This window comes from Nicotiana attenuata, unplaced genomic scaffold (genome assembly GCF_001879085.1).
Source record: "Nicotiana attenuata strain UT unplaced genomic scaffold, NIATTr2, whole genome shotgun sequence".
Classification (NCBI taxonomy): Eukaryota; Viridiplantae; Streptophyta; class Magnoliopsida; order Solanales; family Solanaceae; genus Nicotiana; species Nicotiana attenuata.
In genome coordinates this window covers 9,454-25,419 of record NW_017672883.1, presented here as the reverse complement: position 1 = coordinate 25,419, position 15,966 = coordinate 9,454, and the positions used below count along the sequence as shown (strand labels likewise).

Below are 15,966 nucleotides of genomic sequence, written 5' to 3'. Positions count from 1 at the left end.
AGATACGCCCAAATGCGGGGCAAAATAAGAGGACACATAAGAATAAGTGGAGTCTAGATCGAATAGAACCGATGCATCTCTATGACAGATTGGAACAATACCTGTGATGACAGAATCGGAGGTAACAGCCTCAATACGGGTAGGAAGGGCATAGTATCTGGCCTGGCCTCCATTTCTAGGGCGACCTCTACCTCCTCAACCTCCACCTCTAGCTGGCTGAGCAGGTGGGGTAGCAACTGGTGCTGTGATCATAGCCTGGAAACTCTGCGAAGCACGCTGTGGCTGGGAAGTCTGTGGAGGTGCACCCCTCCTAAGTCTAGCGAAATCCCTCACCATATGGTAGGTGTCGCCACACTCAAAACATGCTCTGGGAGGACGTGGCGGCTGTGATTGGCTCAGGCCAAGTCTGCTGGACTGGCCACTGAAAGCACCCCGTGCAGGAGGCCCACTAGATACTGGAGATGCATAATAAGGCTCCTGAGGTCTGGGAGGAGCTGGAATACCATTGGCTGCTGGAAGAGCTGAATGAACGGGGCGACTCATATAACCCCATGACGAACCGCAGCGGGGGCACGGGCACTAGAATAATGGCCCGACTCTCGAGACCTCTTAGCCTCTCTCTCCTCTCTATCCCAAGCATGCGTGCCCTCTACTCTCCTAGCAATGCTCACCACCTGCTGATAAGCAATATCAATCTCCAACTCCCGGGCCATGCTCGATCTGATGCTGGGAATAAGCCCCTCAATAAACCGGTGAACTCTCTCGCGAATCCTAGAAACCAAGGCCGGTGCATGCCTAGCCAAGTCACTAAAACGGATAGCATACTCCCAAATAGTCATAGAACCAAGGCGCAAATGCTCAAACTCCACGCGCCATGTGACCTTGAGGCTCTCAGGGACGTACTCCCTCAAAAACATATCTGAAAACTGAGTCCATGTAAGAGAAGCTGCCTCAGCCAGACTGTCCAACTCAAAAGTACACCACCACTGATAGGCTGCTCCTCGAAGCTGGAAGGTAGTGAAAGAGATCCCACTCGACCCTGATATACCCATAGTGCGGAGGATACGGTGGCACTGCTCTAGAAATCCTTGAGCATCCTCTGATGCTAGACCACTAAATATAGGAGGATGGTACTTCTTGAACCTCTCAAGTCTCCGCCGCTCCTCCTCTGAAGCTATTGCCCTATCCTCGGGCTGAACTGGGGCTACAGGCGGTACAGGTATAACCGCTGGGATCTGATCAACTTGGACCCGTTGCTCTGGAGTGCGAGCGACGGGAGTCTGTGCTCCTCCCCCGGTCTGACACGTAGCTGCAGCAAGGGGAATCAACCCTGCCTGAGCTAGAGTGGTGTACATGCTCATGAACTGTGCAAGGGTCTCTTGTAGAACTGGAGTAGTAGTAGCAATAGGCGTATCAGGCGCCTGGGCTCTGGTTGGAGTTGTTGGTGGATCCTTTGTAGCAGCTCGTGCGGGTGCTCTGGCTGCACCACGTGCGCGTCCTCAGCCTCTACCCCGGCCCCGACCTCTGGCGGCTCTAGCAGGGGGCGCGGGTATCTGATCATCTTCGGTAGCACGTTTCCTCACCATCTATGAGAGAATAGAAGACAAAGGTTTAGAATTTTGATATCAATCATCTTGCACTACAAGGAATCAAATGAAGTGGAATTTTCCTAACAGTTACATAGCCTCTCGAAGATAAGTACAGGCGTCTCCGTACCGATCCACGAGACTCTAATAAACCGGCTTGTGATTCATGACTACTATGAACACAGAGCTCTGATACTAACTTGTCACGACCCAAGTTCTCCCTCCATGAACTGTCGTGACGGCACCTAGTCTCTATGACTAGGTAAGCCTAACAATTAGCGGAAAAAGAATTAAAGATACGAAACAAGCAATTTACGGGTAATATAATAAAGAAAGTTATAATGCCACTCGGCATATACAATAACACTCTCTCAAACTGAACAAAAACACTCCCAATACCCGGAATCTCATGAATCACAAGCTAAAGAAAATACATAAGGTTTATAACTCCAGAAGTCTAATAACAAGGAAAATACAGGGAAAAAGCCTATAACTGAAGGGAGAGTAGAGAGGGACTTCTAGGTCTGCGAACACGGAAGATATACCTTGAAGTCTCTGAATCGCCTCGCCTCACGGATTGTATGGCTGAGCAGAAGAACCTGGATCTACACACGAAAAACATGTGCAGGAAAGGGCATGAGTACACCACAGCGCTACCCAGTAAGTGCCAAGCCTAACCTCGGTCGAGTAGTGACGAGGAAGGTCAGGGCCCTACTGGTTATATATATATAACAAGGTAAAAACTATAAGAAATATGACAGTATAGTTGAAACTACTAACAAGTCAATAAAGATGAAAATCAACAGAAAGAAATAACTCAATACACAGAGAAAAAAGCAACACGGGATATCTCAGGATAACGTCCCGTAGTCCCAAACGTAAATGTGTAGACGGATCTCCCGGGATACCGTCCCGTAGTCCAAATCATAAATGTGCACGGGGGATACTCCCGGAAGTACCGAACGCGTAGTCCCTAAATAAATATCCAGTACAGGGGGAATCTACCCGGCATACCGTACCCATAGTCCAAAAGTAACATGCAAGGGGATCTCCCGGAAAATCCGTTCTGTAGTCCCAAAGTAAATACACTAACAGTATCAACAAGGAAATTTACAGGAAAGGCGCATTCCAGTTGGAAACAATGGAAGGGAAAACGCTCCAAAACAATCGGAACGTTACTCACCTCAAGTATTTCCACTTCTGAAAGGCGTCTCCCGAGTCGTACTCTTTTTCCCTTACCCGAGTTTTGTCCCAATTGGGTTTTCTCGGGGAGGTTTTTAACGAGGCGGCGGAGGGGACACTTGGAGATATTTGCGAAACAAGTTTATCATATCAACCTCTCCTTACGGCCTCCAGGCCGACATGATAAAGGGACTGGACTAGCTTGATCTCCAATGTATGAAGGCTACGGCCATCTCCAATGCATGAAAGGCTACGGCCATCTCCAATGTATGAAAGGCTACGGCCATCTCCAATATATGAAAGGCTACGGCCATCTCCAATGTATGAAAGGCTACGGCCATCTCCAATGTATGAAAGGCTACGGCCATCTCCAATGTATGAAAGGCTACGGCCATCTCCAATGTATGAAAGGCTACGGCCATCTCCAATGTATGAACGGCTACGGCCATCTCAACGCGTAAAAGGCCACGGCCATCTCCAACAACGTTATGGCTAAGGCCATCAACGATATAATGGCTAAGGCCATCGACGCTGATAAGTCGACCCAGCTCGACTATGACGGCAAATAACTCGACGACAGTCGAAGTTGCCTACATGGCTAAGGCCATCAATTATATTATGGCTAAGGCCATCGCCGCCAACGGTCGACCTAGATTCGACTACGGTGAGTAAACGACTCGACGACAGTCGAAGTCGCCTACATGGCTAAGGCCATCAACTATATTATGGCTAAGGCCATCGCCGCCAACGGTCGACCTAGATTCGACTACGGTGAGTAAACGACTCGATGACAGTCGAAGTCGCCTACATGGCTAAGGCCATCAATTATATTATGGCTAAGGCCATCGCCGCCAACGGTCGACCTAGATTCAACTACGGCGAGTAAACGACTCGACGACAGTCGAAGTCGCCTACATGGCTAAGGCCGTCAATTATATTATGGCTAAGGCCATCGCCGCCAACGGTCGACCTAGATTCGACTGCGGTAAGTAAACGACTCGACGACAGTCGAAGTCGCCTACATGGCTAAGGCCATCAACTATATTATGGCTAAGGCCATCGCCGCCAACGGTCGACCTAGATTCGACTATGGTGAGTAAACGACTCGACGACAGTCGAAGTCGCCTAAATGGCTAAGGCCATCAATTATATTATGGCTAAGGCCATCGCCGCCAACGGTCGACCTAGATTCGACTACGGTGAGTAAACGACTCGACGACAGTCGAAGTCGCCTACATGGCTAAGGCCATCAACTATATTATGGCTAAGGCCATCGCCGCCAACGGTCGACCTAGATTCGACTACGGCGAGTAAACGACTCGACGACAGTCGAAGTCGCCTACATGGCTAAGGCCATCAACTATATTATGGCTAAGGCCATCGCCGCCAACGGTCGACCTAGATTCGACTACGGTGAGTAAACGACTCGACGACAGTCGAAGTCGCCTACATGGCTAAGGCCATCAATTATATGATGGCTAAGGCCATCGCCGCCAACGGTCGACCTAGATTCGACTACGGTGAGTAAACAACTTGACGACAGTCGAGTTGCGCACACGGCTAAGACCATCAACAATATTAAGGCCGAAAATAAAATGTACAAAAAGAAAAGAATAACAGCAAAAGTATAACTTCCATTATCATCCAAAAAATACATTTACAAAAGGACCCATTTACATCTCCAAATACAGCAAAACAAAATGAATACAAGTCCTAAGGGGCTTCGCCATTCTGTTCACCGCCCCCCGTCGGACCGCCATCTCGTCCACCGCCGTCCTCGGCCTGATAGGCCGCAGAGATCCGAGAGCCGGATTCTAGACGGTTAATGTCTTCGGAGTTATAGCCCGCCCGGTCTGGGGAATCAGAACTATACCCACAAATTTCACGGGTGATACGGGCTATGCGCCGTTGCTCTTGAACCTCCGCCTCAGTAGCTCGACCCGCAGCTAAGAACTCCTCGAATACGACCAATCTGGCCTCGGCATATACCCACATGTCATGCGCTTCACGATGCGCATCCTCATCAGGCCTTGGTGCAACAGTCCGCTTGAGGACTTCAATCTTAGCCGCCTTGGCGTCGAGTTCGGAGGTTATAGCGGCAACCTTGATCCGCAAATCAGCAGCTTCCGCCGCTACCCCACGGCCAACCTCCAACTCTTCTTCCTTAGACTGGAGAAGAGTCTCCAACTCAATGTTCCGAGCCAGGGCGGTCATCAGCTGCTCGTCGATCTGCTCCAACTCGGCCACCCTCCATTTCAGCTGGGCCTCCGACTGCTCCAAACCCTCACGGAAAACCCGAAATTTCGGGTCCTACTTGAGTAGGTCCGCCAGCGCCTGATGCTTGACACGGCACCGCCAATATTTCTTTACCACCTTGTTAAAGGTGGCTGCCTTCCTTTGCGCTCGCCGCCCCCTCTCTATCTCCAATATGAGAGTCTAAAAAAGAGGANATATACATACAAGCCCTAAGAGCCTTCACCACCCCTCCCGTCACGACCCGCCGGGTCGCCGTCCGGTCCGTTGCCGTCTCCAGACTGATAAGCCTTGGAAATCCGCGAGCTGGAGTCCAAACGGTTGACGTCCTCAGAATTACAGCCCTCCCTACCAGGCGAGTCGGAGCTATAACCGGCCGCTTCACGGGCAACACGGGTCAAGTGCCGTTGCCTTTCAACTTCCGCCTCGGAAGCTCGACCTGCCGCCAAAAAATCCTCAAAAACGACCAATCTGGCATCATGATACACCCACATCTCGTGCGCCTCACGATGCACGGCATCCTGTGGGGCAGTTCGCCTGAGAACCTCAACTTCGGCTGTCCTAGCATCAAGCTCAGCTGTAAGGGCCGTGACCTGGGCCCGCAGTTCCGCAGCCTCCGCCGCCACCCCACGGCTTATCTCCAAGTCCTCTTTTGACTGAAGGAGGGTTTCCAGCTCGATATTTCGAGCCAAAGCAGCCATCAGCTACTCATCAATCTCCTTCAGCTCAGCCGTTCTCTTCTTCAAAAGAGCCTCTAATTCCTCAAGGCCCTCACGGAATGTCCGGAACTGGGGGTCCTGCTTAAGCATGTCTGCCAACGCCTGATGCTTGGAACGAACCTCTTTATACTTCTTCGCCATTTTGGTGAAGGTGGCCGCCTTCTTCTGTTCACGCCACCTCCTCTCCACCTCCAAGATGAGGGTCTGAAAAGAAGAGAAGAAACGCGTCAGTACGTACCACAGTCGTTTTTTACGACAAAACAAAAAAAAACTGAAAGCTACCTGCAAAGTTGAGCCGGCTACCCGCCTCGACAGATCCCGGTTGCTAACACTTCTCAGCGTCTCGTGCTCCGCAGCCGCACACAACAAGGTCATGTCCGCTGCGGCCTGCTCGCTGTCTTCTAACAAATTATATCCACCAGGGATCACTATACGACGAGTAGACCTGCCCTCCCTCATCTCCACGCGGGCCGAGCTGCCCGGTGCTTCTCCAAGAGAGGCTTCAGAGCCCGTCCTCTCAATCTCCACGGCCGCTCCAGTAACAGCGGAAGACGACCCGCCTCTTGAGGTGCGGACCGAACGGGCGGCGGCAGCTGTTCTCTGAGGGGCCATCCTCCCAGAACGAATGGCCTCGGCTCTTGGCGGGGCTCACTAGGCCTCGCGCCTTCGATTGCAATTCCTTTGCCAGTAATCAGTTGCCGCCTCTTTCTCTCCAGCGGCTCCTCTCCTTCGGAAGCTGCCTCCGCTGGAGCGACTTCAGATACCGGCACAGGAATAGTCTCAGGTGCCGTTATTGGTACGGCCTCAGGTATCTCCACGGAAGCAGCCTCAGGCACCACCTCCGATGCAGCTACCGATGTAGCCCCTTGCTGAGGAGTCGAAAGGGGGCTATCTCTAGGCGAGCCGCCCACGAATATGTCTCCCCCATCGGAGTCGGACTATACCCTAGACGGGCCAGCGTCGGTTTTCTCCTTCTTCGTGTTTGTAGAAACACCCCGACCTGCCAAACAAAAGCACATCGGGTAAAAAAAGTCTCCAAGCTAAAACAAAACGAAAAGAAACAGGGAAGGTTGTTACCAGTTGGGCCGTATAATCTGCGAAACTCAGCCCAAGTACGGTATCTCTCCGCATGCGGTATCAACCCCGCCACCCACGACCTAATATCGTCAACTGGACGGGGTGAGCGAGCCACCACTACAAAAGAAAAGAAAGTCAAAGAGTGATTGGTCAGTCAAAACAAGGCGTCGCAAAATTACATGCAGAAATACTTACATCCTGCATTCCACATCTCTGGAAACCCTTCGGGATTGGACACCAGATGGCTCATCCTAACGTAAAAGAATTTACGCCAGAACTCGCGGTTAGCTTTGTCGTCAGCCCTCACCACAAAGCTCTTCTTACCATGGCTCCTCAATTGAAGCATGGTACCCCTCATGTAACTGGGGCTGAACATCTGTAGCAGGTGGTGAACGGAAACGACGGTCCCGGCCTCACCCGCAAGCGTGGTAAGGATTCGACACACCTTCAGGGCGTAAGGTGTGAGCTGAGCCGGGCATACATGATAGAAGCGGCAAAGGGCGTAAGGTGTGAGCTGAGCCGGGCATACATGATAGAAGCGGCAAAGCTCTTCCGCCAGGGGGTTAAGCGGAAAGCTATATCCGATCCTAAGAGCGTACTCATAGAATGTGCAGAACCCGGGCCTATGCACATTGGCATAGTCCGTCCCGGCCGGAGCCATTTCAACATGGCCAGGAATGTTGTATCTAGTTCTAATGGCGTCCAGGTGAGACTGAAGCAACTCGCTATGCTCCCAGGTTTAAGAGGGGCATGTCGTATTGAAATCTTTCCGGACACTCAAATCCTTCGGTAAAACATTATTTACCGTTAAAGGAACAAGGGTCTTCTCCACTTCTTCCCCTTCACCATCGGAAGGGGGCGGAACCCTAGAAGAAGCGCCGTCCTTAGTCCTGTTGCTTTCTTGACGGCGTTTCACCATGATACGATTTATAAGAATGAAGTGTTAGTAATGAGAGATACGATCCTCAGAAATGGTATTTCTCTGAAAGCGATACAACTCTTGCAAGAAAGAAAGATGAAGAAACAAAGGGAAACTCTCTGAAGGTTCGAAAGATGAATCTCTTTGAACCACTCCTCTATTTATAGGAATGAGGCACACGAAAATCGAAGAGGCACAATTCTGAAACTGGCGCGGGAAGCCAAAATGTCACGTCATGTTCTGAACAGTCTCGGGAACCAAAAATAATGATGACGCATGTGACTGGTGACGTCACCTTAAAAAAGGGGGTCGCATGTCAACGACCCAATAAATATTATCCACGCTCACGCTCTTCGAAAGAGGCGCCTATGGGCGCGGCCAAATTTCCGTAAAAAGCAAATCGTGCATGTCCGTTCATTGAAGACGGTCATCGAGTACGTCTCCAACGAACGGAGGGACTAACTGTATAGGGTTAAATTTGGCTCATAACGCCCCCACACCAAATGGGCACGTCCCTTATAATAGGGGCGACCTGAGTGAGGGCACGACCCAAGTTGGTGAAGAAGAAGTGACGTCGTTTAGTGCCTGACCTTTTTACTGATTAGAAGCCACCAACTTTTGTACCTTTTTTATTATTTCGAGGGAGGTCTCCTACTATATAAAGGAGACCTCCACATTGTAATAGAGGGATGGTTATTCTCGGATAATACAATTTCTCTCTCTATCTCTCTCTCTTATCTCTTTCTTGATTTTCCAACCATTGCTTCCCTCTTAAGCTAAGTCTATTTCACTACGCACTTACAGATCTACAAACATTCTTGAAGCAATAATCATCTCTTGGGTTTATTATATTTGATTACGATTTACCCCTATATATTTTCGATTGTTTTTAAGCTTATAAAATACGAATATAATTTTTGAGCAAAACAAAGAGTATTGGCCAATATTTTACTTTTTTTTTTTTTTGGTATGGGTAAAGGTAATTCAGTCAATTATTCGGACATTAAGCTTGCGTAAGAGTTACTCCACTACTCATTGGAACATCATAAATATCAACTTTACCACCTACAACGTCCAAATACATTTAATCCTATATTAGTAGTCTTGTTGATTTTTAACATGTTGGATATTAAGCTCGAAAGAAAGGTTTTGCTTTAAATTAAAGACATTTTTTGTCAATCGTATTTTTTTTGGTATTTGATCTAGTTATGAGTACTTTCAACAAGTCCATTGTGTCTTTTTCTCTCCCGCTGTGCTTTTATGCCGATAAGAGAAAGAAGAACATTACCACCAAAGGATGTGGTGCAGCGGATGGGGCTGTTCCTCCCTTAACCAGAGGTTTCGGGTTCGAGCCCTGGGTATGAAAAAATCCTTGGTAGGGAGCGCTTCCCCCCAAATGGGGCCCTATTTGGTACGAATCCAAATATAGTCGGGTTCCAATACGAGTACCGGATACGTTTGAGAAACAAAAAAAAGAAGAAAGAAAGAAGAACTTTATGTCTCAAGCTTGATTAGTGTTGCGACGTTTGTAAGATTTAAATCACATAATGAGAAGTGGAGACTAAAGCATCATCACTTGTTAAGTATCATTTCAATGAGGCTCCATAGCTTTTCCAAAAGTATATTTATTTAACATATGTAGTATGATATAATTGACTGTTGCGTTAAATTCACATAGTGTTTTATAAGCTTTAATGTGGAAAATAAATTAAACAACTTAGTAGACAACTAGTTTAGAAAATAAACAATTTAACTGTAGAGTCAAATAAGGCAACTTTTTTCTAACGAGGAGTAACATTCTTAAAATATAGGCAAATTTCCACTATCTTTGAGCTTAAAAATACACAAATGATTGTATATATTTCCATTTTAATCCATGCAAAAGATAGTGCATGCTGCATGAGAAATACACTTCAATGACACCTATTAATGCTGTTGAATTAAGTACCAAACTCGTTATTGATATTTATCTTTTGGGATTATGTTGTGTGTTTTGGTAAATTGTTATCGGATCTTTACACTGATAATAACCATTCGAATTCATTATTTACCTTAGTGTTTACCGTGAAAATGATAATAACAATTAAATTTGATTATGGAATTTAAAAATACGTGATCTATTTTTTTGCTAGTTGTCAAGCAGTTGATGCTGTGTGAAAGACTTAGAAACGAGATCAGAGCTTGAAAGCAGGGAGATAACCAAACCGAATGATTAATAGTCGGGGCCTCGAGCTGGCTTATTCGGGGCTTCGAGGTCGAGTCGGATGCTCGGCTGAGAGCTACCGGGGGTAATCGAAGGGCGACTAACAGTTGGAATAAGATTAATGACGGCTCTTTATGGCCAATAATAAGCAATAAATGACAAATAATAAATAGAACACAATGAGTGCAAGCAATAAATGAAGTAATGAACTCAAGAGAATGTGTTAGAGAGCAGAGAGAATGTTCTTGTATATTTTTGTATGGAGCAACAGATAGATACAAAATGACAGGGATCCCCTTTATATAGGAAGGGAAACCCGAACATAATACTAATGCATTAATTACAAAAGATACGGAGATGGGACAGCTAGTTGAGGTCATGATTCGGATTTGAGCATAGCTTCACTAGACTTTGTCAGCTCTAGATATGCGCCTAGGGAACTCCCCACTTTTTTATTATAACTGTTGGTCTGCACCGCCCCCGTGGTCGAGCGTCGGTAGGCTTCGAGGGTGAACTTTGACCATAGCCTCGAACCTGTGAAATATGCTTACGAGCCGTCACAACGACAGAAAATTTGACCCTTCGATTTTACCGTATACACTTAGTGTACATAAATATATTATCTTATATATATAAATTATATATATATATATATTATATTCATCGATTTTTAAATATAAACGATTAAACGAGCGACATCTAGATTAATAATTCATTCTTCTTTTTCTTTCTCTATACTAATAAACTGTTTTCAGTGGGATTGCTTGAGTTGCATAGTTGACTTTCACTACAATGCTTTTGCTATCATTTTCATACACCTAACAAATGCCACATGGCAGATGAAAGAGGCAGCTAGTGGGAGGGGCTAAAGTGTAATATCAAATAGGGAACCAGCTGACATATTGGATTGCGTTTAGCCACAGCATGTTCAACAGAATATGAAAGTAGGAGTACTAAATAAATTTGTCTGAATATTTAAAAAATGACACTCCTAATTATTTGTCTGAAGTACATTTTAAAATAATTTTTGAAGCTGGGAAAAAGACAGTGACACAAAAATACTATTCCATCCCGCACCTATAATTTATGAGGTCTGGTTTTTCTGTTTCTAGAATCTCCAGAGGAGAAGTGCTATTGTCATGCAATGATTTGCGGCAAATCAAATCCCTAGCTCAATTAAAAAAGTATTTTTATTTAAGACTTTCTTTAAAAAAAAGGAAAGAAACAAAAAACTCTCCTTTAATTTCTCCAATATTTACTTCCAAAATGTTCTTTTGTTGTCCCAATTTTTCACTTGAAATAAGTTGTGATTTATAATATTTTTTATGTGATTGCTAATATGTAAATTACAAATAAATTGATATTACAGAGTAAATTCTATATTTTAAAAATACATAAAACAAGATTAATAACTTGATATTGTAAATCACAGAAAACATTAGATGTGTTGACCCTTTATTAGCCACGAATTTTGTTATTTATCATTTAGAAAAAATATTGAATACTTTTGTGTAAAGTAAGATGAGCTTGAATAAATTGACAAATGGTTTTAATATAGGTCCTTTTTATTCAATATTCGACATTCATTTTGAGGCAAAAGGCATGTTTATACTTTATATGTTGAAATTCAACAGAGATAAACAGAGGGTTCCCCACTTCGAGCCATACGCGTTTGATTCAAACGCAGCTACTATCAAACAAGTGGGCGATATGATTAAAACAACTTTGACAACGTAATGCTTTGCTTTCAAGAATTATTGATAAGTATATATTGTCATTTTTAACCCAACAAACAAATAAATAAATATATACAAAACCAAAAGAAAAGATCCCAGTCTATAACAATATATGCTTAATTAACGTTAATCCTCAAATCCAGCTTGGACCATATATCATGTTTAGTTAGCAAATGTTGCCAACTCAACGGTTTTCTCTAGAAGAATAAATAAAATATTTTGTTAATAATTTTTTCTTAAAGAATCACGCGGCTGCATGTGAAAGATAGGAGAGAGAGAGAAGAAAAATAACAAAGTCATCACGTGGAGTGTCGGCAAAGGATGTCTTTTTTTGAGGTGAAGTATTTGTTTGGTTAGAAGGGACTTTTCTTTGTTGTTTTGTCAATTACTCCTCCCCTTATCTAACCTAATTTATTGGTCTATTCTCCATGTTATTTTTTCATTGTTCCCAATAATCAACTACATTGGACAAATAATTAAGGCAAATTAAGTATTTGGCCGGTCAATAAAAAATAATTATATATATATATATTAAATGAGGTTTTCCTGTGCATAGCACGGGCCCAACATTTAGAATGCTGATATACTCTGATGATTGTTTATAATCTTTAGATAATCTATTATTTAAACCTTAAATATGAACACATACCTTAGAACAAACCATGATTTCACAAACACATAAGCAAAAGTTCCATCCTTAGTAAATAGTAACAAACATAAAAGACTACCTACTACTTGAAGCATATATATTCAGTATGTGCATTCAGGAACAATGAATATCATTGAAATTACATCCACGAAGATAACCATACAAAATGACGGTCAAAAGGCACTACTTATTTATGACTTGGTTGCTGAAACATCTTCTGCTAGTAGAAGCTATTATAACTGCATGACTAAGATACCATAGAAAAGAACATGTAAATAAGTGATTCAACTCCCTCATACATCTTTGTCCAATTCTATGTTTTGATTGTTACTTGGTCTTTACAAATGCCTTGCTTGAACTGGTTGAGCTGGGTAAGGAAAACTGACAAAGAAGTAATGCACTAATCATCCATCAGGGAAATTTAATGATAGAGATAAAATTTAGCCTTTAAATAAATTAAATTTCTAATAATCAAGATATTGAACATGCACAAATATAATCAATAAAAAACACATCATTACAACATAACACGTCAAGGTTTTGAATTGAATAAAATTAATTTGAAACAAACAATTAAATAAATAGCTTGGAAAAAAAGAAAAATAAAGACAACATACATTATAAAAGAACTCTTTCTACTGGCATGTTAGAATCAATTGAAGCATGTGGATAACTATAACTTAAATTTAAAGAAATATATAAAACTAAACACAATATAGACACACTCAACACTGGCTATTTCAAGAAAGACAAACATAAATATATATGGAACGGTCTGTTGAGGGATCGAACGAATTAAAAGAGGTAGTTCATAGCCATTACCGATTTAAGTGATGGAGGAGGAGCTTAGTCTTCTGCAATCATGGAAAGTAAATTTTGCTCTTAGTTCTGCTTGGTAGTTTCAATCTGCAAACAAAAAAAAAAAAGAAATCAAAAGTAGTCATCACACCAGCACGTTCATAGTACATTATATATGTTAAAAGATAGCATATATATGTGAATGCTATTTTTGACATTCCATTTATAAATACACATGAATCCTATCATCCTCATGCGTTTCATGTATTGAACTAAAAGTAGAACAAACCAAACTATCAAGCACTAACCAAGTGGCCAAGTGAATTAGTCCCTACCAAATATGCGAAGATGGTAAATCAATCCACCATTTCCACTTTCAGATAAAACATGTACATGAAATATAAACTTAAAGTATATTTCGAGAAAATTATATGAAAAATTGTTAGGTGAAGAGCAATAACAAAGAACAGGAAAAGATAGCATGTGCTGATTCAATATCTAGCTACATGAAACTTTATTTCACGGCATGAATATATAGGTAATAATACCAACATTGATGTTCCTAAACGGACCTCCATGCCAATCATATGTTCAAATGATAATAATAGCATAATACAAGAACAACAATATTTTAATGTATAACATATGAGCTATAAACCAGATTAGCTTTTGACACAAATTTTTATTCTTTAACAAATTGGATTAAACTGATAACAAAATAAAGGTGACCAATCTAATCAAAGACAAAGAGCCTGGCCTGAATTATGTTATAACCTTCATCACTTGAATGAAAGTGAATGCTCCATTCACACTCTGTGAAGTGAAGAGTTGTGAACATGGTTCATAGAACTATTCCAAACTAAGCAATGGATATCTAAAGAGCTTTAAAATTGCCATTGATAGACGAATATATAAAGAGCTTTAAAACTGGCCAAAAAGGTTTAGATCAATCAAATACAACAATATAATACACTTGACTAATTATTAGTACAAAAGAAAAGGAGATCATTGTCAAAATGACTGTTGGCATCTTTCTAATTTTCTTCTTTTGGCGGGTGGGAGGAGAGATCACAAATAAAAGTGAAGCTCGACCTGCTCGCTTTTGCTTCGAAGAATTAATGAATAGTCTCAATAAATAAAAACTGGTGACAAATGTTCCTTTCCCAAAATGAACACTTCTCGCATGAACTTGTGAGTTCATAAAAAAATTCATTATTGAAATTTTACATAGTAGAAGTTCTATAAAGTTCATTATGGAGATTTGTTGTTAATTTTAAGAGGAAATTTGTGTCAGTGCTCCTTTCTATTTCCTCAAATGAATACTTAAGCATCTTTAAAGTTTCTACAAAATGAGAAATAGGAAAGAATACGAAATAAGAAAAATATCAAATGATTGTTCTTGTACTTGTCTTTAAAATAAGGCAGTTGAATAATGATGATCAGAGATGATGAGTTTTTAAGTACAACACAAAGTTAACACAATTCAAATTCTTTTTTCTGTTTTCAGTAGCCATTAGTCTTGTAAACACAGAATAGGGCAAAATAGTAGAACTATTAATTTTCAAAGGAAGTGAATTTTCAACCAAATAGAACTTTATTATATAATAGGCATTATATGAGCAGTAAAAGGAAAAATTTTTAAATCAAAATTACTCATTTTTATACAAAGATTTTTACATTCATCTAAGTTTGTTCGCTATCAACATGATCTTGCTAAAAAATTATGGAGAAGCAACTCCCTGACGTGAGCATATTTGTCTCAAGGGATAAATCACTGATCACGCCCAACTATGCCTTATAAAAAGGACTCTGCGGACGTTGCAAATATAACCCGAGTATTACGCCCAGGGTCGAATCCACAGAGAGTTAACCTATCAACCACTATCTTCAGACCCACTAATTCTTCAGAACCAGCTTCCCAAACATTCAAATCTCAGTTGAGTGTTCTTTAATAACTAGCTTGCAAGTAACTAAATAGCTGTAAACTAAACTAATAAGGTTGTAAACAATTATGAGAAAAATGCTAAGGCAATGATTTCCCCTATTGATGGAATCCCTTCTGTTTATGCTCATACAAATTTACCCACACATCTCTATCAATCATGAACGCTAATCTTACCGCAAATCTCTCCCGAGTAATCACAGTAATCTACTATTGCACTCTCCCGAGATACACTAGCTTGCTTTATTTAGCACAATTCAATTTAGATTGCACCCAAGGCTTCGTTATTCCTAATCCCGCCTTTAAACCCGCAATTATAGATTCCTCTAATAATCTAGGAGTGGTGTTGTTTCAACAATACCCTAAATATGCACTCTTTTTCCAAGTTATGCACACTAAATAGGCACAGCTAATTGAGGATCCTGTCAATTAACTACAACGAACACGAAGTTGAACAAATAAAGATTAAACTAGCAATTTGTATTCACATAAACAAGAAGTTCATCACCCAATAGGTTCCATCAACGCCTTAGACAAGGAATTTAGCTACTCATGGCTATGGAAAAATAAACTAAGCTTGAATTCATCAATAAATCAAAAGAAAAGAAGAAAGATGTTTAGAGTACTTTCTCCCAATTGTTTTCCTTGCTAAGAAACCTAAAAACTCAATACATGCCTCTCTTGGGCGAAGTCTAATATTTTAAATAGGGTTTAGGTCTAAAAATCCCGTAATTGACACTTTGGTCCCTGAAGTTTCTGCGCCTGCCGCGGTTCTGCCGCGGTCGCGGTAGAACCGCGGCCAAACACCCTCGCGGAATCTCTGAACTTCTGCAGCTGCTTCCCACCGCGGTTCTGCCGCGGTCGCGGTGGAACCGCGGCCAAACCAGTTCTCTGAATTCTAA

General features: G+C 42.4%; 1 long non-coding RNA gene across 1 annotated transcript; it reads right to left on the bottom strand.

Annotated features, from left to right (window-relative positions):
- Nucleotides 1-12,354: 12,354 nt before the first annotated feature.
- Nucleotides 12,355-13,248, bottom strand: LOC109214814. The gene is made up of 2 exons (XR_002066245.1): nucleotides 13,147-13,248; nucleotides 12,355-12,705 (listed from the first exon to the last, which is right to left on the bottom strand). It is a non-coding gene; the product is annotated as an uncharacterized LOC109214814 (long non-coding RNA).
- Between the last annotated feature and the right edge of the window lie 2,718 nt (nucleotides 13,249-15,966).